This window comes from Delphinus delphis, chromosome 2, assembly GCF_949987515.2.
Source record: "Delphinus delphis chromosome 2, mDelDel1.2, whole genome shotgun sequence".
In the NCBI taxonomy this organism is placed as follows: domain Eukaryota; kingdom Metazoa; phylum Chordata; class Mammalia; order Artiodactyla; family Delphinidae; genus Delphinus; species Delphinus delphis.
The window spans coordinates 33,283,537-33,308,318 of NC_082684.1; the positions used below are offsets into that span (position 1 = coordinate 33,283,537).

At 39.3% G+C, this 24,782-nt stretch overlaps 1 protein-coding gene and 1 long non-coding RNA gene across 4 annotated transcripts in view; one reads left to right on the forward strand and one right to left on the reverse strand.

Annotated features, from left to right (window-relative positions):
- EXD2 (exonuclease 3'-5' domain containing 2) overlaps positions 1 to 24,782 on the reverse strand; it is a 92,855-nt gene that overhangs the window by 55,320 nt on the left and 12,753 nt on the right. For 2 of the 3 annotated variants that reach the window (XM_069540437.1, XM_060004343.1), the window contains exon 1: positions 3,376 to 3,452. The exons of the other annotated variant lie outside the window; for it this stretch is intronic. The gene's annotated coding sequence lies outside the window, so the exon portion shown is untranslated. Of the gene's footprint in view, positions 1 to 3,375; positions 3,453 to 24,782 lie in introns of those variants that run through there. 3 annotated transcript variants of the gene reach the window in all.
- On the forward strand, positions 14,784 to 23,312 carry LOC132419506 (uncharacterized). The gene is made up of 3 exons (XR_009518205.1): positions 14,784 to 14,961; positions 20,192 to 20,426; positions 23,143 to 23,312. It is a non-coding gene; the product is annotated as an uncharacterized lncRNA (long non-coding RNA).

Consider the following 24,782-nt stretch of genomic DNA (forward strand, 5'->3'; position numbering starts at 1 on the left):
AAAACATTATGCTAAGTGAAAGAAGCCAATCACAAAATACCACAAATTGTATGATTCCATTTATACAAAATATTTAGATCTATAAAGGCAGAAAGATTAGTGGCTCTCTAGGGCTAGGGTGTTGGGGAATGGGAAGGGGAGTGACTGCTAATAGGTATGGGATTCTTTGGGGGATGATAAAAATGTTCTAAAATTAGGTTGTAGTGGCTGCATAATTGTGAATATACTAAAAATCATTGAATTGTACACTTTAAACAACAAATTATGTGAATTACATCTCAATAAAGCCACTTTAAAAAAAAACTACTTGAGGACTTCCCTGGTGGCGCAGTGGTTAAGAATCCACCTGCCAGTGCAGGGGACACGGGTTTGATCCCTGGTCCAGGAAGATCCCATGTGCCGCGGAGCAATTAAGCCCATGCATCACAACTACTGAGCCTGCACTCTAGAGCCTGTGAGCCACAACTACTGAGCCCGTGTGCCACAACTACCGAGCCTGCGTGCCATAACTACTGAAGTCCCCGTGCCTAGAGCCCGTGCTCCACAACAAGAGAAGCCACCGCAATGAGAAGCCCATGCACCGCAACGAAGAGTAGCCCCTGCTCGCCACAACTAGAGAAAGCCCACACACGGCAACAAAGACCCAATGCAGCCAAAACAAAACAATACAAAAACAAAAACAAAAACACTACTTGACAAGCTGATTCTAAAATTAATCTGGAAAATAAATTGTAAGACTACCACCAAAACACTGATTAAATAATGAGTATGTGAGCTGATAAAGTATATGACGTCTAATAAAATAACAATAAAAATAATCATGAGGACTATTTATACTACTAGATATCAAAGTATAATATATATTTGATATAGAATGTTATGGTATTGGTCCAGCAAAATAGAAAAGTAGGACATAGAACAGAAGAGAGTCCAGAAACAGACACCAGAAACAGACACTATGTGGGTGAGAAATTAGTACATGATAAATGCGTCATTTTAGATTAGTGGGTCAAGAATGGACTGACATTCAGAGTGACATTGCTTGGAAAGAGTAAGGCACACACCATTTTCTCTCTCTCTCTCTCTCTCTCACACACACACACACACACACACACACACACATACACACACTCAAACACACACACACAGGAATTAGAGAAAAACTCTACCATATAACAACTTACAGGAGAAAACATACTCATAAGAGAAAACTCTGCTTCAAGGTAGAACAGGGTTTTTCAACCTCAGCACTACTGACATTTTAGGCCAGAAAAATTCTTTGTTATAGGGGCTTTTCTGTGCATTGTAGGATGTTTAACATCATCCCTGGCTTCTACCCACTAGATGACAACCAAAAAATGTCTCGTGACATTGCCAAGTTGCTCCTAGAAAGCAAAATAGCTCCCATTTGAGAACCACTGGGATGAGGAATGAAAGCCACAAAATACAAAATACACATAGTAAAAGACTGATACATTTAAACATAAAATTTACAACTTTTGTTCTACAAAGATGCTCTATGGTTAAAAGGTAAGTAACAACTTTAAAATGCAGTATGTTGGGAATAAATATTTCAAACATATATGAATGATAAAAGATTAATATCCTGAATATATAAAACAATACCATAAAAAAACACTACCATATATAAAAGATAACCCAATAGAAATGAGACATTTCTCAAAAGAGGTAATACAAACAGCCAACAATCATGAAGAGATGCTCAATCTCACCAATGACTAGGGAAATACAAATTAAAACACCAAATTAGAGTCATTTTCCACCCATCAGGTTGGCAAAAGTAAAAAAGATTGATAGCATCAAATGTTTAAAAGAGCTGGGGAAATAGGTATGATTATACACTGTTGGGCAGTTTGGCATTAAACATCCACACCCTCCTACCCACTAATTCCACCTGCAGGTTTCTATCCTTGACAAACGCTCACACAAGCACACAGACGCAGGTGTAAGGATATTCTCTGCGACACTGTGCCTAATGGTGAAAAACTGTAAGCAACCTATGGTATCTCACATACAATGGGATCTTAACACACTCTGAAATTTACAGAGCAGGTAGAACGAATACGCTAGATGTCTACATATTGACAAAGAAAAAGTTGCAAGACCCATTTTTAAGCATAAAAAGTCTAGTTGTTGAATTGGTACAATATGCCAGATTTGTAAAAGTTTAACACAAAACCTTCCATATTTATATGTACAAACACATATCAATAAATGTAAAGACAAAGAAATAGAAAAAACACCCCAAACTGATAACAGTTTTTACCTGGGGTCAAGAGATTAAAGAAGAAAAGATGGAGATGTAAAGAGATAGGTCAAAGAGGATCTATTTTAAATTTTTGATATGATTGTATGCATGGACTACAACCAAAATAAATACAGAATAAATACATTTTTTTAAAACAAACTCAACTTGACCAAAATTTATAATTCCTTCCCCCTCTTAAACCTCTTTTCTCTCGTACCTCGTAACTTCGATATTAACAAAACCTTTCAGTACTGTTCCTTCTACCCTTGCAATGAAACTAAAAAAATACGGTATAGTGTTTTCAAGGAATGGGTATCTAAGAGAGTTTGCGTCCATTAATACATTAAAAGGTTATAAAGGTTTGGGTTTCGTTTATACTTAAACGAGCAGATATCAATTTTGTAATAAATAATCATTAACGTTCTGGTTCTGATCTATTCCAGGGATGCGAAAAGGGAAGGAGGTGGCTCCCAGCAAGGCCCGGAGCAGCGGGTGTGGTCTGGGAGGAAAGAGGTGGTAACAATGGGGGCGGGGGACGAATGGAGGGGACCAAACTGTTAACTGTGGACGCGTGCAACACGCAGCGCCCAAGCAGTTGCCAGGTGCTGCGAGCGGTGCCTCCGTTTTAGCTAACTGGGTCAAGAAGCCACGAAGGCGAGGGGCGGGTGGTGGTGGGATGAATTGGGAGACCGGGATTGACATATATGCGCTAATATGTATAAAATGGATAACATAAGAACCTGCTGAATAAAAAATAAATTAAATTAAATTAAAAAAAAGAAACCACGAAGGTTTGGTATGTACTCCTATAGAGAGCAAAAGGGGGTCCGAGGAGGCGCCCAGGGAAGGGCGTGGGAGGCCGCGGACCGAGGTGACAGCCCTCGGAGCGCACCTGGGTGCTGAACCGCCCCCGCCACGGGCGAGCGGGGCGGGGAGAGGGGCAGGGCCAAGTCGCTTGGGGAAAACGAGGTCCCCGCAAGCAGTCGCCCCCGCACACGGTGACATCGCCAGCTTCCTGAGCCCTCTCCTCAATCCGCGCTGGAAACCCCCTCCGCCACTCGCACAAGTCTGGAGAAGAGCCTCGCCCGCCCCTGATCCTCGCTTACCTGCGGCCCTGGACCCCACTGGGAACACCTGCGGCGCCTCACATTGAAGACCTGGAACCTCTGTGGCCACCTGCGCGCACCCACCCGGATCCACTAGGACCGAAACCACTTCCGGTCCTGTGACGGGCTGAAGGGACAGCCCCAGTCAGGGTATACAAATGGACGACGCCATCTTGTACGGAAGCAGTTGGGGGCAGGTGGTGCCTCCCGAGTTTCTCCACTGCTGAACAAAAGATTTGTTAAAATTGGAAGACCTTAACATCTTTTCAGATAAGTGGTGTTTTTGTTTTTGTTCCCAGGTGATATTTTTGTTTGTTTTGGTTTTAAAGAAAGAAGCCTCTGGAACCCTTACAAATGCAATCTGGGACATCTAACTGTCCTTACTAATTAGCTCCAGTAGTGTTTCTCCACTGCATAGATATTCTTAACTGTTAAATGATGAAGGTAAATAGAAGAGACACTTGTTTAAATAATGTATTCCTCATTAGCAGCACATTTTATACTATAGCCATTATAATAATTTATGCCATCTTTTATAACAATAACCACAATACCTTCCATTTATATTTAAAAACTTTCATTCACCCAGTCTATCAGCAACTGTTATTTGTGAGGCAGCTAATGTGTGCTATGTGCTGTTGCTTTGTCACAGAATGTGTAAAATAGGAGAAATGAGACGTGCATAAACAATATAAGGGATAATAATAGCTGCCATTTGATGACTGTGATCACAGTGTGCTAGGAACTTTGCAAAATGTTTTACATATTTTGTCTCATTTAATATTCATAACCTCATGAGACAGTAGTATTATCAGTACCTCATCACCAACCCATCTGAAGAATGTCCACGAGCTGATCACTCACACCCACAACCCCTTTCCCACACCCTGTCTTTAAAAACCTTTCCCTGAAAGCCATCAGGAAGTTCAGATCTTTTGAGCCCTAGCTGCCTGGACCCTTGCTTGGTGTCTTGCAATAAATGCTGCACTTTCCTACACCACAATCCAGTGTCAGTAGATTGGCTTTACTATGCGCAGGTGAGCGGACCCAAGTATGGTTGGGTAACAAATGTAGTGATTACTCTTAGTGGAGTAGTGACTCTGGAAGAGAACATGGGGAGGTTCTTGAAGTGCTAATAATGTTCTGTTTCTTAATCTGAGTGCTGGTTTACATGTGTGTTCAGGTTGCATATTTATGTTGGTTTTCTGAATGCATACATACATCAATAAAAAGTGATGGTTTTTTGGGGGGGGTTTCTTTTGTTTTTTTTTTTTTAATGAAAATAAAGGAGTGAAAAGTTTATAAGCCCAAAGAAGAAAGAGAACAGGAGAGGCGATAATAGCAGTCAAACAAATATCAGTATAATTTTAGAGGATAGAAATTAGATTAGAATGGAAGGACATATCATTTGAGGGATCCCATAATAAACTGTCTACATCCATAAGCAATCACCCTACATTTAAGGCCCAGTCAACAAGCCCCATCTATGCATAAATAATTTCCAGTCAACTTTTTAGTACTTCACTCTGTCTTAGTCCCTTTGGACTGTAATAACAAAGTACCATTGACTGGGTAGCTTATAAACAACAGAAATTTATTTCTCACAGTCCATGATCTATGTGCTGACAGATTTATTGTCTGGTGAGTGCCTACTTCCTGGTTTATAGACAGCTGTCTTTTCACTGTGTCCTCACTTAACCAAGGGTAGGGAGCTCTCTTGGGCTTTCTTTTTTATTTTTTTACACACCACACAGCATGTCGGATCTGAGTTCCCCAACCAGGGATTGAACCTGCATCCCCTGCGTTGGAAGGATGCAGTCTTAATCACTGGGAAGTCCTCTTGGGCCCCTTTTATAAGGCACTAATCCCAATCATGAGGGCTCCACCCTCATGACCTAATCACTTCTCAAAGGCCTCTGCCTCCTGATACCATTATGTTGGGAGTTAGTTTTCAACATATGAATTTTGAAGGGACACAAAACATTCAGCCTATAGCACTCTTAAATATGAAAAGACATCCAAGACTCACCAGTGATTGCAGGATTGTCTCCAACACTATTAATTAACATTTACTAAGGAACATGTATAAACTCTACACCCAGTATTTTAAGCACACACATACTTTAAAAACAAAGATTTAAGAAAATTAATTTTAATTTAGGCCATTGAGCAACTTTCTACATACTGAAAAAAAAAATGCTATCATACGGATCTCATTTTCTGACCACATTACAATTAAGTTGGAAATCAATAATAAAATGATTGTTTTTAAAACTCCATATATTTGGAGAATTTGGGGTTTTTTTTGCAGTACACGGGCCTCCCACTGTTGTGGCCTCTCCTGTTGCGGAGCACAGGCTCCAGACGTGCAGGCTTAGCGGCCATGGCTCACAGGCCCAGCCGCTCCACGGCATGTGGGATCTTCCTGGACCGGGGCACAAACCCGTGTCCCCTGCATCGGCAGGCGGACTCTCAACCACTGCGCCACCAGGGAAGCCCCTGGAGAATTTTTTTAAAAAAATCTTAGTAATTTAAAGCTCAGAAAAGAAATCCCAATGGAAATTTATAATACTAGATTTGAGAAGTAATAATAAATACTATACATATATGAAAATTTATAGGATTCATGTAAATTGATAACGTTATATGCTTTTTACACTAGAAAATAAGAAAGACTAAAAATTACATAAGTGATCAGGTAATACATTAGAAAAAACAAAAGAATACATCCAAAATACTAGAAGGAAGAAGATAACAAAAATCAGAGAATAAATTAATAAAATAGAAAAAGATGTTATTCATATGGCCAACAAAACTAAGGTTAGATCTTTGAAAACACTAATGAAAAAAGTTCTGTGAGATTGATCCAGATAGAAGAGAAATAACAACAAATAAATAATACTAGGATTAGAAGGGGGAACATAACAAAATACAGCAGAGATATAAGAAATTAGAAAATGTAATGAATGACTTTATGCCAACAATTTATTAGACAAGAGAATGAAAAGACAAAACACAGACTTGGAGGAAATATCTGCAAAACACATATCTAATAAAGGACTGTTATACAGAATACAGAGAGAACTTTTGAAACTCAACAACCCAATTAAAAAGTGAGCAAAAGATCTGAATAGACATTTCAAAGAAGTTATATGATATCCAAAATAAGCGTGTGAAAAGATGTTCAACATTATATGTTATTAGGGAATTGTAAACTAAAACAATAATGGGATACCAGTATTTCATTGATTCTGTAAATTCCGTTAGAATGGCTAAAATCCAAACACTACAATGCCAAGTGCTGACAAGGATATGGAGCAACGGAAACTCTCATTCATTGCTGGCTGGAATGCAAAATGGTACAGCCACTTCTGAAGATAACTTTGTCAGTTCCTTAACAAAGCTAAACATAGTTTTGCCATACAATCCAGCAATCATGCTCCTAGGTATTTACACAAATGAGTTGAAAACTTAATCCACACAAAAACTTGCACACAAATGTTTATAGCAGCTTTAGTCATAAATTGAAAGCAACCAAGACGTTCTTCAATAGGTGAATAGATAACAAAACTGTATTACATTCATACAATGGGATATTATTCAGTGATAAAAAGAAATTAGCTATCAACCCATAAGAAGACGTGGAGGAACCTTAAATGCATATTGCTAAGTGAAAGAAGCCAGTCTGAGAAGGGTACATACTGTGTGATTCCAACTACATGATATTCTGGAAAAGGCAAAACTATGATGACAGTAAAAAGATCAGTGGTTGCCAGAGGTTCCTGGGGAGGAAGAGAGGGGTGTATAGGTGGAGCACAGAGGGATTTTAGGCCAGTGAATCTATTCTGTATGATACTGTCATGGTGGATACATGACATTATGCATGTATTAAAACCCATAGAACTGTGCAGCACAAGGAGAAAATCCTAAACTATGGACTTTAGTTAGTAATAATGTATCAATATTGGTTCATCAATTGTAACAAACATACCACACCAGTGGAAGATGTTAATAGAAACTGTGCCTGTGTGACAAGGCGGGGGGAGTTGGGGGGAAGGCATATGGGAACTCGTGCTTTATGTTAGAATTTTCTCTGAACCTAAATCTGCTCTAGTAATAAAGTCAATTAACTACAAAAAAAAAAAAAAAGAGAGAGAGAGAGAGAGATCATGCTGTGAACTGCTTGATTTATCTAAAAATGGTTTATTCATTTATTTATTGATTCCAAGGACAACTTAATGCCAAGCATTAGGACATCACGTACAGAAAGTTTAAGAGGAACTGTGGCAGAAGTGCTAGTGGCCTACCCAATATCCATTCTCCTCTCTACTTAGTAACAGAAGTCAGGGTATTAAATGCACTAACAAATGCATTTTTCTGTCTCCATTGTGAATAATTATGGTGGCCATGTGACTACGTTCTGGCCAATGAGGTATAAACAAGTTTTTGCATTGGACTTTGGGTAAAGTTACTAAAAAGGGGGCGTTTTTTGGTGGGTTTTTTTTTTTTTTTTGCCTTTTTGTCATTACCCTTCTACTTCTTTCTTGCTGAGACTAGGACCTGATGGCTGGCACTCCACAGCCCTCTGCCACTGCAGTGGCACCTTGAAGATGGAAGCCAGGTACCTAGAAAGGTGGAGTGGAAAGGAGGAAGAAGCCTGGACCCCTGATTCCCTCTATAGTCTGTACTAACCCTGAACTGCCTACCTCTGGACTTCTTTTACATGAGAAAATAAATTAATTTTTTTAAGCCATGCAGTCAAGTCTTTGTTACTAGCAATAGAACCCAATCCCTAAGTGATACAGGACATGAAAGATACTAATAATGAATGCATGCCACCCAGGTTAACTTAAACCTGCTGAATACAGTGCCCAGTAGATGTACAATAAAGGTGGATACCCTGGGCTTCCCTGGTGGCGCAGTGGTTGAGAATCTATCTGCCTGCCGATGCAGGGGACACGGGTTCGTGCCGCGGTCCGGGAAGATCCCACATGCCACGGAGCGGCTAGGCCTGTGAGCCATGGCCACTGAGCCTGCGCGTCCGGAGCCTGTGCTCCGCAACTGGAGAGGCCACAACAGTGAGAGGCCCGTGTACCGAAAAAAAAAAAAAAAAAGTGGATACCCTTTACTGGATTTGTTCAGTGTCTTGAAGATAAAGGTCAAAACTTTGAGGAACCACTAAATAGGCTCTTTCTGAATATCCTATTTCCTTCCATTGAAATTCTATTGCTCCTTTCTGCCTGCTGGTCACATCTATAAACTTTTGTAATATAATTAGGTACTATACAGATTATAAAAATATGTAGCTGTGCACTCAAGAAGCTTACAAGCTAGTTGGAACCACAAAAAGACTATTTGTCAACAAGTGAGAAAAGGTATCCTTTTTTGGTGGTTTAGAGAATCAGAACTTTTTTTTTCTCTTAAGGAGCTGGAATGAGACTACCTCTTGGGAAAGATGCCTGAATTCATTTAGAAGAAATTCATGAAGCCTCCTTAGAGTGAGGGTGAGACACATACATCCCCCAGTGAGACAAGTTCATCTAACAATAGGGGTTGAAAGACTGAAAGGCTGAATCTTCCTGGGAGAAAGATACCTCGGAGGAGACACTTTGGGAGAGAAAGAGTGTTTAAAGTGTTCTGGGATGTGAGTTTAAGTTCTTTATGCAGGGTCATGGGGGGGTGCGTGTTATGCAACTTCATCTTCTCTCCCTCCTAGGTAGGTTTCCCTTAAGTCTATATTGTTCTCTAGTGCTTTTGTTCCAGTAGATTCTTTGGAGGAATTTGAATAGGTGTTGAATTTTGCATCCAGGTTTGCAAGAGGAAAGGACAAAGGTTATTTTGGGTTTTCTGGAGCTGGGGGAAAAGTGTAGACTCTGGCCTCTAGATCACAGAGAAAAGAGCACAGAAAGAGAACTCCAGTTAAAGGTGACGGACTGAGCCACATATAAGTCCACTTCCTCCTGAAATTCCTCTTAAAAAATGGGAAAACACAAAGCTTCAAGGTAAAAAGATATAGAAAAAGATGAAGGCCACCCAAATGAGAAAAAACAGAAGCTATTTACTCGGAACTTGCTGTGGCAGGGAGTCAGCCATCACTTCTGTTTGGCAAAGACTCAAAGGCAGGCAGAGAAATGGGAAATCTTTATAGTGAAAACAAGGGAAGGCTTTAGATATTCTCTGAATGGAGTTCATTGTCATGGGGAAGCTAGGGATACGCTAAATGGAAGCCAGGCTTCTTCTGTGATTGTTTTGGCTTTCTCTGTTTGGTCCTGTGTTGGAAGTGGGGGCAAGATATAAGGAAGCTGACTCACTGACACTTCTGGGCTGACTGCCCCAGAGGCTGGTTGCCTGCCGTGGAGATTAGGGGTCAGTGTTCTATTGTCATACGTGGTATGGCTATTTGTCCATTTGTATAGTCAGTCTCTCACGGAACAGGACATAAAATCACTAACATTTTGGAAGCTGGAAAGCAGAAGGATGGTGGGAACTGACTTAGCAGACTCATCATCTGTCAAAGGACAGGCTAAGAGCAAGCCTGCTTTGTCCCAGAGAACCACCAAAAGACTCTAGAATTGGCAGCACCTCAAGAAGCAGGTAAAAGTTGGGACTAAAAGCACAATAATTGGTTAAAAGTCTACTTCGGAAGCAGACCACCAGCTCCTCCCTAGCTCCCAAGCCACTCCCCTACGGGCCCCTGCAGAAGGTTTAGGATTGATTTCCTGGAGAGGGTAGAGGTTACCCTCTACCTCTTATCTAGTTAAGGATAGGGGTGCCATGCTAGTAATATGAGAATTCAGTGAAAATCACTTCTTTCGAGACTCCTGCATTACTCTCTCACATCAGCAACCAATATTAGAAACCAAGTGTTGAAGAAAAATTTTCAGATAATTTTGATATGAGCATGTATCAAAATTTCATTATCATCTTGCAATAAGGAAGAAGCTCTGTAGTAGGATATGGGAGAAAGTGTGAAATACTTTTAAATGAACCAAAAGATTACTGGGAAATTGGAAACTATGCATTGTTTTAAATATACTCTTGACACTTATCAGATTCTATGGGATTTATGCCTTTTACTGACTTTGAACTGTTTTACAAAACTGAAGAGATATAAGCTAATTTGTAAAAAAAAAAAAACTAATAGTAATGCAAAAAATTATTGTCTTTATATTTGCAAATAAATTCTGTTAGGTGAAGCTTCTATTGACGTCCCTGCCCCCGACACCCTCCAATAAGCAAGCTTTGCATCTATTAAGAAAATTGGTTTCAACATTTCCCATGGGCTTAGATACTTGTCTGGTCTTTGGATGTTCCTTTGAACTGACTGCAACATCTTTTCCCATTCCCTCATTAATTAATGAGTTAAATTAAATCTTTGACACATTCATTTCATATCTGCACCTATCATGATTTTTTTAAAACTATTATCCTTTAAGAAGTTAAATTCAAAGATTTACTTTTGGTAGGGATATCTGAGAGGAAGAGATTGGTTAGAAAATCATCTTAGAGTAGATACAAAAAAGAAAAGTATATTTGGTAAAACTCACTATACTCTTAACTGAAGGGTGAGTGGGTGCATAACTGGTTTCTCAGAAGTTATAATCCCATTAGTTGTGAGCATTTAATCAGTAATTCTAATTTCTTCCTGGAAAGAGGCTGTAAATTACATTACGCAAAAATTGCATCTTGGCCCTAGTTTGGACTTTTTTCTTTTACAGATGATGATTCCCAAATCTCCAGTCCAAAGCTGTGTCTCTAAATACTTATTATACCAATGCTACTCAAAATACTGGGCTGAAATGAGCAAGTGACCTTGCTATGGAATGTAAATCAGCATTCTGCTTCCTTCACTGAAAAATCTTCCAACAAAAATGTGAAGGGAACTTAACATTGTGCTTGCTGACATAGGTAGTTTATACTTTGGCACAAGCTTTTATCTTGTTGAGGATTGATAAAAACAGACTGCACATAATGGTGGTATGTACCAAAAATGGAATATCATTCAGCCTTAGAAAGGAATTAAATTATAATACATGCTTCAACATGGATGAACCTTGAATACATCATGCTAAGTGAATAATCCTAACACAAAAGGACAAATAATGTATGATTTCACTTATACGAAGTAGCTAGAACAGTCAGATTCATGGTGGTGGCCAGCGGCTGGGTGAAGGAGGGATGAGGAGTCATTGTTTAATGGTACAGAGTTTCAGCTTAGGATGATGAAAAAGTTCTGGAGATAGTGATGACAATCGCAAAGCAATATGAATGTAATATAACTAATGCCACAGAACTGTATAATTAAAAATGGTTAAAATGGTCAATTTTAAGATATTTTATACATTTATTTACCTGCCACAATTTAAAACATGATTAAAATAATAAATTTTGTGTATTTTGCCACAATTTTTAAAAATTGCATGCTAGCTAATCCAGAGACTACACTTTGAATTATGCTATATTAGACTCCAGGTTTCTCCAACTAAATTTATCAATCGCAACAGATTTTTTCACTCACTACAAGCTACCTCCTCTCTACTCCCCACTCCACATATATTCTACCTCTTTCTCCACTATTCATTTGGTTACTAATACTGGAAACCTGTGAAATATTCTAGGCTCCTTCCTCTCCCTCATCTTTTTGTATGTAATCTAATAATGGTTGTCTAACTATGCTGATTGTAAAGAAATTGTTCCTCAGCTTCACACCCTCCGACCTCTGCTCTCTCTTTTGGTGCTGGGCTAGGTCTCTGCAATTCACATATTTCCTTTGCCAGCCTAGCTCTCCGTTAGGTTCTGCCAATAGTGGGAGATCAGAGACAGAAATAAGGGAGAAAGGACTTGCTCCTTCCTGTTCACTTCCTTTTTCTATCATTGTCACCCAGGCAATAGTTCTTCATGCCAGCAGCAGCGGTTGGTTCCAGCTTTGGACTTCTTTCCATATTCCCAGAAGGAGGCTTATCACATTCCTCAGAGATACCAGTACCAGCCAGCCAGCCAACCTCCTCAGCGGTCTGAGTCCTGACAGACCTCGGGACTCAGGTCCCTCCTCTGAGCCACTGAGGTACCAGTATAAGGTCAGTACAAGGCAGCATGTTCTCCTCAGGGTCTGGATTCCACCTCTAACACCCTTCCTTCAAGTGCTTGGTCCCAATAACCCCAACCTTGACCTTTTATTTCTCCATCTACTGCTTGCAGTTACTACTTTCTCTGTTTCACTTTCCCTTTTCAATTCTCCAACACCTGTGATAGCTCTAATAACTCTTTGTGTTAATTTCCTCAGATAACTGCTGCAGTTTCTGTTTCTTTATTGAATCCTAATACAGAAAATAGTCTGAGAGTGGTTCTAAGAAACAGACTTTCAGATATAGGATTTCGGGTTGATTTGGTCATATCCTTAAATTCAAACTCAATGTTGAGCAACTCATCAACGGGAAATGAGACGTAATGACATCATTTTATCACCTTTAGTCATTTGTGTTGAAGTGCCCACTAACGCAAATGCTTTGGAGCCATATTTGACTGATGGTAATGGTGACTATACCAACTGTAGGCTGGGAGTGACTTTATTTGCACGCACTGAAGAACTCACATAAAGAAATGAAAAGTTCAAGTCATTAAACATTCAGTTCAAGGCACGACAAAAGCTTCTACGGCAGCCCTAAAAGAACCCCTTAGTTTTTGCACCTGAAGGCTAAATCAAACATAAAATTTAATTGTGCAGGTTTCAGAATTACAACAGAAGTTGATTTCATAGCCTTGCCAAAACTCTAGTGAAAGATGGAGCATTGTTTGGGAAGGGTATGACACTGAAACTTGGAATGGGGACATTAGGAACACAAACAAAGTTAAGATTCTAGAATGCCCAAATCTCTCCAGTAGAAACAGCCCTTCATCCCTTGCTTAAAAGTCCTGTAATTATATCATCTGCAGGATGTCTATGTTCCCCAAGTTTCACTCCAACCACTCATTGTTAGCTGTAGATCAGGGTTTCTCAATGGCTGTGGATAATTCTTTGTTGTGAGATGTCCTGTGCATTGTAAGATATTTAGCAGCATTCTTGACCTCTATCCACTAGATCCAGTAGCAGCTTCCCCAGCCTGAGTTGTGACAACCAAAAATATTTCCAGACATTTCCAAAGGTACCCTTAGAGGAAAAAATCATCCCCAGCTGAGGACCACTGCTCTAGATCCATAACCAGGGTCAGATCGCAACATTTTCCACGGTCTGACTGGGAAGAAATGACTTGTACTTAATGTTGCAATACTTTGGTGATTTATATTTGAAGAAACTTGGAGAATATGTGGAAGAATGGATTCTTCCTTTCCAAGAAGGAAATAAATAAAGAAGACAGAATGTAATATTAGATTCGGTTGAACAGTTGATGTAGGCACTCATCACAATTCTAAATTTACTGTGTTATCTGTGCAGCTGGAAATGACTCTAACAGTTGGTTGACTGAAACTGCATTTTAGTAGTGGCCTATATTCAATAAAGTTGAAATGCAAAACCTTCCTGGCATACTTAGAATGAATCCAAAGGCTTAAGGAGATAGGAATGTTGGAGTGGATCTATCATGTATGAATTGCCACCCCCTCACTCTCTCATCTGAGAAATCCCAGAGGACACTCCCTTCTCTAAAGCACTGAGAAATACATTAGTGAATGGGCACCAGTATCCTTGTAAACTATTTGGTGACTGTTTTCTGTAGACAGGTTTCACGAAGGGAGAAGTTATAGTTGAGATGGGTTCCCTGATTGCAGTGGAGATGCTGGGATCTTGAAGTAGCAGAGGTCAAAGACTGTGAGTGAAGAGTCAATGTATGGACTTCCTTCCAAAGAGTACAGCAAGGAACGAGGAGGAAAAAAGAGTCACTTTACAGTGTTGAAACTTGACAAACGCTACCTCAGCCAGGTTATCAAGGCAGTAAGTCATGCTGACAGTACATACTTGCCTAAATAAACTAGGACTGCCATAACAAGACAGCTTGGACTGGATGGTTTAAAGAACAGAAATCTATTTTCTCACAGTTCTGAAGGCTGTGCCAGCCAATTCTGTTTCTGCTGAGACTTCTTTTCCTGACTTGTATATGGCTACCTTCTCACTGTGTCCTCACATGATGGAGAGAGAGAGCCCTCTGGTATCTCTTCTTATAAGGGCACTAATCCTATTGGATCAGGGCCCCTCCATTATTACTTCTTTTAACCTTATTACCTCCTATAGGCCCTATCTCCAAAAACAGTCAAATTGGGGCTTAGGGCTTCGACATATGAATTTGGGGCGAGGGGACAGGGGATGACACAATTCAGTCCATATAATACCCTTGATATAATGTGATGAAAATGCACTTTACCTCTGTGGCCTTTCTCCCAAAAACACATAACCCCAGTCTAATCATGAGATAAACATCAAACAAATCCCAGTTGAGTGACGTTCTACAGAATACTTGACCAGTACTCTTCGAAACTGCCAAGGTCATCAAAAACAATGAAAAGTCTGAGAAACTGTCACAACCAAGAGGAACATAAGAAGACATGTCAACTGAATGTAAAGTGGATCCCCTGATGAGATCCTGGAACACAAAGGTAATCTGATGTATGGATTTTAATAATAATGTAATGATATTGGTTCATTAATTATGACAAATATACTGTACTAAGATAAGATGTTAATAATAGAGGAAATTGGGTATGGGGTGTATAGGAACTCTTTAATCTACCTTCACAAGTTTTCTGTAATCTGAAATGTTACTGGAGTTCCACTTATGGTATGTCCTAGTAAGCTCCTGTACTGGACTAGACATGGACTCTAGACAAAATACACCACAAGCCAACTCTCTGAAGGCACTGGGAGTGAAAAAAGAAGCAGATAGATTCTGACAGGAGGTCAATCAACACCTACAAGATAGCAATAGCATGGGATGAATTTTCTATGTTTTATAATAGTCTTTAACCTGAAGGCAGGCTTCATCCAGAGTTACTTAGAGTGCTAAAACACTGATAGAAAATTCATAGTCTTTCTGAAAAACCAGAGGAGAGAGTTGGAGGGACCCACAGCTGCTGGACAGTGAGAGGAGAATCCAAGAAAGGAGTGAACTAGACAGAGGGAGCCACATAATTTGTGTTTAAACACTGTTCAACTTCTGGTAAACCGCTGAATTGCATATTTTCAGGGCAGACTGCAAGCAGCCCAACCAAAGATAAAACAACTGAACTGAAATTTGTGCTGCAGCCCAAAAACAGTTTGCAGTTTGAATCATCCCTAATGGCATGTTAAAACAAACAACCACCACAACAAAACTGACACTCTTTAAAAAAAAATAACTATCAGACATCTAAGAGACTAGATAGAATTTAGTCTCCACAACAATTCAAAATTACTTGACATATGAGGAAATAAGATGATGTATTACATCTTCTCAAGAGAAAAGACAATCAACAGAGAGGGATACCAACATGATACAGTTGCTGCAATTAGCAAAGTTTTTTTTTTTTTTTTGCGGTACACGGGCCTCTCACTGTTGTGGCCTCTCCCATTGCGGAGCACAGGCTCCGGACGCACAGGCTCAGCGGCCATGGCTCATGGGCGTAGCCTCTCCGCAGCATGTGGGATCTTCCCGGACCGGGGCATGAACCCGTGTCCCCTGCACCGGCAGGTGGACTCTCAACCACTGCGCCACCAGGGAAGCCCTAGAAAAGATTTTAAGCCAGATATTATAGCCATTTTAAATGATAAAAAGGAAAAATGTCCATAATGTACAGAAGGATAGGACATCTCAGAAGACAAATTGAAATGATAGAAAAGAACCAAATGGAAATTTCAGAACTAAAAAAAAAAATCTAAAATAAAAAATTCACTGTAATGCTGTGGAGCAACTAAGCCCGTGTGCCACAGCTACTGAGCCTGTGCTCTAGAACCCGCGAGCCACAACTCCTGAAGCCCGCACACCTAGAGCCCATGCTCTGGAACAAGAGAAGCCACTGTAATGAGAAGCCCGTGCACCATAAAGAAGAGTAGCCCCTGCTCACTGCAACTAGAGAAAGCCCATGCACAGCAACAAAGACCTAACACAGCCAAAAATAAATAAATAAATTTATATTAAAAAAAAATTCACTGGATAAAAGTAACAACAGAGTAGAGTTGACCAAAGAGTCAGTTTAACTTGAAGACAGGTTAATAGGAATGATCCAATATGAAAAACAGAAATGAAAAATCATTGGAAAGAAAATGAACAGAGCTTCAGAGGTCACAGAAAACATTAAAAAAATCTAATGTATATTAAACTGGAGTCTCAGAAGCAGAGGAGAGAGAGAAAAAGAGACAGAAAACAATATTTGAAGGTACAATGATCAAATGATCAAAAATTTCCCAAATTTGTGGATGGACATACATTTACAGGCCCAAAGATTTCAGTAAATCCCAAGCTGTGTAAATTCAAAGAAAACCATGCATAGGCATAGTATATTCAAACTACTGAAAACCAGAAAAAGAGCATGTCCTGAAAACAGCAAGAGAAAAATGACTCATTACATACAAGAGAATGATGAATCAAAAAACTACTAATTTTCACCAGAAACAATGGAGGACAGAAGACAGTGGACTGACATTTTTTAAGTGCTAAAAGAAGACACTGACAACCCATAATTCTATACCTAGGGAGAACATCCTTCAGAATGAAGGCAAAATAAAAACTTTAAGATTAAAAAAAAAGTTTTAAGAATCTATCACCAGCAAGACTGTACTACAAGAAATACTAAAGGAAGTTCTTTGGACTAAAAAGAAATGGTACCTGGCATAAAATCAGCTCTTTAGGAGGAATGAGGGGCATCAGAAATGGTATATATCTGGGTAAATAGACAAGAGATTTTTTCCCACTCATAATTAAAAAACAAAAACAAAATCGTATGACTGTTTAAAGCAAAAATTGTCTTGTTGGGTTTATAACATTTGTAGCTGTAATACATAAGATAACTATAGCATAAAAGATGGGGAATAGAAAATTGATCTGTAGACTTGCAAGTCTTCTACATTCTATGTAAAGTGGTAAAATATTAACTAAGTAGACTGGGAAAAGTTAAGGATGTAGGGCTTTCCTGGTGGCGCAGTGGTTAAGAATCTGCCTGCCAATGCAGGGAACACGGGTTCGAGCCCTGGTCCAGGAAGTTCCCACATGCCGTGGAGCAACGAAGCCCGTGCACCACAACTACTGAGCCTGCATTCTAGAGTCCGTGAGCCACAACTACTGAGCCAGCATGCCACAACTACTGAAGCCCGCGTGCCTAGAGCCTGTGCTCCGCAACAAGAGAAGCCACCACAATGAGAAGCCCATGCACTGCAACGAAGCGTAGTCCCCGCTCGCCGCAGCTAGGGAAAGCCCACACACAGCAATGAAGACCCAACACAGTCAAAACTAAAAATAAATAAAAATTAATTAATTAATTATTTTTTAAAAAAAAGTTAAGGATGTAAAGAGAAATACCTAGAACAGGGACTTCCCTGGTGGTGCAGTGTTAAGACTGGCGGAGTTAAGTCTCCACGCTCCCAAGGCAGGGGGCCTGGGTTTGATCCCTGCTCAGGTAACCAGATCCCACATGCATGCTGCAACTAAGAGTTTGCATACCACAACTAAGGAGCCTGTCTGCCACAACTAAGACACGGCACAACAAAATAAATATTTAAAAAATAAATAAATAAAAATTAAAAATTTCTAAAAAAAAGAAATACCTAGAACAACTTTTTAAAAATATGTTTATTTTATTCATTTATTTATTTGGCTGTGCCAGGTCTTAGTTGTGGCATGCGGGATCTTTTAGTTAAGGCATGTGGAATCTAGTTCCCTGACCAGGGATCGAACCTGGGCCCCCTGCATTGGGAGCACGGAGTCTTACCCACTGGACCACCAGAGAAGTTCCTAGAACAACTAACTATTAAAAATGTAATGTAAAGAGGTATAGCTAAAAAGTCAATAGATAAATTAAAATTAAATTTTAAAATATTTAAATAGTTGAAAAGAAGACAAAAAGGAAAAAAAGAGGCACAAAAAATCAGAGGAGACAAATAGAAAACAAATGATAAAATAGAAGGCCAAAATCCAAACATGTTAATAATTACATTAAATGTCAATGTATTAAACACTTCAACTGACAGGCAGAATTGCTTCATAAAAAGGCAAACTACACTATTTACTACCTATAAAATATACACTTAAAAATATAAAGACAGATAGTTCGAAAGTAAATAGATAGAAAAAGACATGCAAACAGTAAGTGTACGAAAGTGGAGTGGCTGTATTAATATCAGATAAAACCGATTTTAAGATAAAAAGTACTACAGGAGATAAAAGGGGGCATTTTGTAATAACAAAAGGTCAATATATTGGAAGTCATAACAATTATAAATGTGTATATGCCTAATAACAGAGCTTCCAAATATATGAAACAAAAATTAACAGAATTAAAAGGGAGGGGACTTCCCTGGTGGCGCAGTGGTTAAGAATCCACCTGCCAACGCGGTGGATATGGGTTTGATCCCTGGTCCGGGAAGATCCCACATGCCGCAGAGCAACTAACCCATGTGCCACAACTACTGAGTCTGCACTCTAGAGCCCGCGAGCCACAACTACTGAGCCCTTGTGCCACAACTACTGAAGCCCTCGCGCGTAGAGGCTGTGCTCCGCAACAAGAGAAGCCACTGCAGTGAGAAGCCCATGCACCGCAACGAAGAGTAGCTCTCGCTCACCACAACTAGAGAAAGCCCGTGCACAGCAACAAAGACCCAATGCAGCCAAAAATAAATAAATAAAATAAATTTTAAAAGGGAAATGGACAATTCCATAGTCTTAATTGAAGATTTTAACATATCTCTCTAGGCAACTGATAGTCCAACCAGGTAGAAAATCTTCAAAGACATATACGAACTGAACAACACTATCACCTATTTTGTCATAATTGATATTTATAGAATGCTACACCCAACAACTGCAAAATACACTCTTTTCACGTGCAAATGATATGTTTACCAGGAAAGACTGCATGTTAAGCCATAAAACATATTTTAAACATTGAAATTTTAAAGAGTATTTCTCTAACAATGGAATTAAATTACAAACAAATAATAACATTCTAAGAAAACTCAAAATATTTGGAAATCAATCTACACACTTCTAAATAATCCACAAGTCAAAAAATCAAGATAAATTAGAAGATAATGAAAATAAAACATTTGATATTTGTGGGATACAGATAAAGGAGTTTTTAGAGGGAAATTTATGGTTTTAAATATTTTACATTCAAAAATAAGAGAGACTTCCCTGGTGGTCCAGTGGGTAACACTCCATGCTCCCAATGCAGGGGGCCTGGTTCGATCCCTGGTCAGGGAACTAGATGCTGCATGCATGCCGCAACTAAGAAGCCCATGTGTCACAACTAAGACCTGGTGCAGCCAAAATAAATAAATATTTAAAAAAAAGAAAAAAACACACAAAAGGAAGAAAGAGCAAAAATCAACAATCTAAGTTTCCACCAGGAGGAATTAGAAAAACAAGAGCAAATTAAGCCCAAGGAAAATAGAAGGAAATAATCAAGATAAGAGTAGAAATCAACAAAATAGAAAATGGGCATATAATCCATGAAAACAAAGGCTATTTTAAAAAATTGATCAATAGGAATCACAAGCCTCTAGCCAGATTGATCAAGAAAAAAAGAGAAAAAAGAAAAGAAAAAGGGGAGAGGACAAAAATTATCTCAGGAGTTTAAAGTTGGCTTAACATTTGAAAATCAACCCATGTAATTTACCCGAATCATGCCTGATTTACAGATATTCTGCGCCAAAGAGAAGACACAGCTGTAGCATTACAGCCCCCAATAGGAGTTTCCTTAAAAGACAGTGGTGAAGTAAATCCTCCCAGTGGGCAGATCTTCAAGAAATACACTTGGTTGTCCACTTTATCTGAACTGAAGAATGGCCAGAACACACCTACCCTGACTAATGGGCAGTTGCTTACAGCTTCACAATACGCTTAGGGAACTGGAAAGAACAGCAGCATTGGAAGGTAAGTAGAAAGAAGGTATGGGGAAGAGGTATGTGAATGGACCTCTCAGATAAGCAGAATGTAATATGTGTCTCATAAAAATGCTCACAAAAGGGCATCCACTGCAGAGGAGGCTGTCAGTCAAGTGGACAAATGACACATAGTATGAATATCACTTCATTTCTTTCTCCAGACACAATAGTGTTTGCTCAATGAGCTCAAGTACAATGTGGCCAAGTCGTGTGGACTCAGCAACATCAACTTCCCCTCAATAAGTCTGACCTAAGTAAGCTCCTCAGCAAGTCTAACACACCTATGATAAATACTGACTGGACCCTCAATACGACACTCCTAGGGGAAGCAGTCAGCCGACTGGTAGCAAGTTGATTACACTGGACCCCTTATATAACAGCAATTGTCCTTCCCAGAATAGACATATATTATGGGTATGGATTTGTCTTCCCTGCTCATACGGTGCTTCTGTCAGCATCACTATCCAAGACTTGAACAGAATGCCTTATTTACTGTAATGGTGTTTCATACAGGGTTGCTTCTAATGGGAAGCATATTTCACTGTAAAAGAAGTGTGACAATGGGCTCATGTCTATGAAATTCATTGATCTTTCCATATACCTTATTAACCAAAAGCATGTGGCCTGATGGAGTGCTGGAATAGCCTACTAATGGCTTGATTTCAGCACCCTTGCCAGTGGGGAGATAGCATCTTGAAAGACTGGGATCATCTTATAAAATTCAATATATTCTTTAATATATAGTGCTATTTCTTCTACAGCCAGAATGCATGTATCCACAAATCAAGGGTTGGAAGTAGAAATGGCTTTTCTCATTCTTATACCTAATAATCCCCTTCCAGAATTTTTACTTCCCATGTCTGCAACTTTGAATTCTGTTGGTTTGGAGGCCTTAGTACCCAACAGAGTAATGCTTCTACCATGAAACACAATAACAGTTCTTTTGAATGGGAAGTTAGATGCCCCCCTAGCCATTTTGGGCTCCTCATGTCACAGAACCAACAGCCAAGAAAGGATTACTCAAGGGAATTCCCTGGCGGTCCAGCAGTTAGGACTCAGCGCTTTCACTGCTGGGTCCCAGGTTCAATCCTCAGTCGGGCAACTAAGATTCCGAAAGGGGCACAGCCAAAAAAATAAAAGGATTGCTCAGCTGGGTGAGGTGATTGATCCTAATTACAAGGGGGAATTGGGTCTCTGTTACACAGGTACCCAAGAGTTTCTCTGGAACCCAAGAGATTCTCTGGGAAGCCTTTCAGCACTTCTACATCTAATAGAAAAGATTAATGGAAAATTAGAGCAACCAGAAAAAAGCAGGACCCTGAAGGGCATTTAGATTCTTCAGGAATGAAAGTCTGGTTCATCCCAGCAGCTAAAGAACTCAGGCCAGAAAAAGAGGTTCTAGGTGAGGGAAAGGAAATAATGAATGGATAGTGGAAGACAACATTTATAAATGTCAGTTATGGCCTTGTGACCACTTACAGAAATGAGCACAGTAATAGCTATGCATATTTTCTTCCAGCTTTTTATGTGTGTACATAAAAAGAATCTCTCTCCTGATTTTCCCTTATTATCTTACATAAGGACTGCTGATGGTTGTTAACTTTACAATTTAGTCTTTTTTTTTTTTTTTTGGCCATGCCGCATTGCCCTCAGCAGTGAAAGCACAGAGTCCTAACCACTGGACTGCCAGGGAATTCCCTACAATTTAGTCTTTTGGTTTCAATCTATGCAGATAGGACCTTGGACTGAATATGAGAAGTAAATAACATTGCCTATATATAGACACTGTAACTATAACTCCATGGCAAGCATTCTTCCTGCCTCAGGACATTTGCATTTGCTATTTTCTCTGCTTAGAAGGCTCTTTCCCCAGATATCCCTGAGGGCTTCTCCTTGACCTTTTAATCTTTATTCAAATATCACTTTTCTCAGTGATGCTTTCTCTTTCCACCCTATTTAAACCTCAAAGTAGTTATCATCATTTAACATATTATATATATTTACGTGTTTACCTTATTGACTTTCTGTGCTACACTCCCTTTAGGAAGTAAGCTCTTGAAGGGCAGGGACTATTATCCAGCTTGTTCACTGCTATACCCTCAGTACATAGAGCAATGTAGACATGCAAGAGATATTTGTTGACTATGCAACATTATGTTATGCAGGAATTTTAAACAATGAGGTAGAGTTATAAATACTAAACAAAACTGTTATTCATGGTTTCCTCTCAGATATTTGGGGAGAGCATAAATATGGATTTTAACTTATTACCTAAGTTAAAATTTTTTTTTCAATGTTGGGAGACACGAACATATTTGTCAACTTAGGGGGAAAAGCCAATAGAATTGGATGGTTTGGTTAATATATAGGAGAAAGGATAATTAATTGAGCAAAGTATGTGAGGAGGTAACGTGAGATGGTTCTACTGCACAGTGAAAGCACTGTGCTTGGATAAGAGGAGTGATAAGAGGCCTCCATGAGGAGGCCTGAAATTGAGGGCGTTCTCAACTGATAGCCTCCGTGATCCTTGTGAAACAGATGGGTAGGCCAAGGCTGAGGGCAAGGGCTTGGAGAGTAGGCTCAATTTGTGAGTGTTTAGGAGAGGTGGCATGGTTATGTTAACATTATTTTATTTAATCCTCACATCAGTCCCATGAGGTATTATTATCTCCACTTTACAATATTATTCCATTTTACAAATACAGAAACAGAAGCACAGAAATTATGTAATTTGCAGAAGACTGCACAGCTGATGAACGATGGAGCCATTTTAGGAAGCTCTAACCCAGGTCTCTCTGACTTCAATCTGTCTTGGCCTCACATACCTCAGCAAAGAAGTGGAAATGGTCTCAAGCTACACCATCCTCTAACGTAATGGTCCCCACAGTGGAGGAGGATAGGCACATCCTGGGTGTGCGTGATGGTATACTGGGATATTAACAAAAAATGTTAGATTTCTATTTATACTTTTTAAGTCTAAAACAATAATAAAGAAATTCAGCTTTGCTACTATTTAACATACAGCTGGACACTGGCATCCTTATTTGGTCTGGATGCCAGCTGGCTATGAGTCATTTTGGTATCTTCAGGGAGACATAGGAGCTCCGCAGTGCAAATGGATTGATAGTCCTCACCCATATTATACTTTTTGTGCTTAAGCGATGACATCAGTATGTTCATTTTTATAGAACCAACACTTTTATGTAGCAGAGTGTTCATAATACAGTGGTCTATGGTGAAAAGGGGATTGCTGACAAAGATATTTGGCTTCGCTCAGATATTCGCTAAATGTTTCTTGTCAGAGTATTAAAATAGTTGTCAGAATCTACAAATAACTTACACTTTTCTTTTTTTCTGCTGGGGAAGACAGTGGTGAGGGATAACGTATACTTTTCTTTTACAAAAAAATGAGCATTTGAATTTGCTAACTTTTTCAAATGTGGATGATGTTAATGATGATAAGGTGGCTGTCAGTAGTATGCAACTCTATAGATACTGAAAAACAATGTTTTAAACTCTTTTCCTTCAAGATAAAGTTGATAGTGTAATGAGTGACAAATAACTGCTTTTTGAAAGCTACTGTAAATGAATATTTTGAAAAATGATATTTAGAAGTCTTTCTATTTTGGTAGGGGTGTTTTTTTGCCAAAAAACATAGAAGTATGTCACTTATAAAATGTTCATATTTGCATGCCTAAAACCTTGGAAATAGTTTTCTACTGTGTTTAAGAATCTTACGAATAAAAGAGATCCAGTGAATTTTAAATATATTTGCTAAAAATGTAACATCTTCTGATTAATTTGCAAGTGTAACTGATTGATATAGAAGATAAAAATTAACTAGATGAATTTCAGTAAAATTCATCGGGACTGAAAAATTAATTTCATGTTTGAGTAAGCCCAGCCCGCTATTTTCCGTTTGCATCCTTTGTATTTTTATGAGTTTCATTTCCATTAAAACGAAGTAATAAAGTAAACAGATCATAGAGGCAAACTTCAGAAATCGTAAGATCATAGTGTGTTAAACCACCATTTCAAAAATAAAGCAGTCAGATTGCTCTTGCTTAAAAAAAAAAAGTTCATGGGAGCAAAAAGCGCTTTTCGTATAGAAAATAAACAAAATTTATATTTTAAAATAGTGTGTTTATTTCAGCTTCATCTCATCCTTTAGTTTTTAAATTTTTTTTTGCGGTACGCAGGCCTCTCACTGTTGTGGCCTCTCCCGTTGCGGAGCACAGGCTCCGGACGCGCAGGCTCAGCGGCCATGGCTCAGGGGCCCAGCCGCTCCACGGCATGTGGGATCTTCCCGGACCGGGGCATGAACCCGTGTCCCCTGCATCGGCAG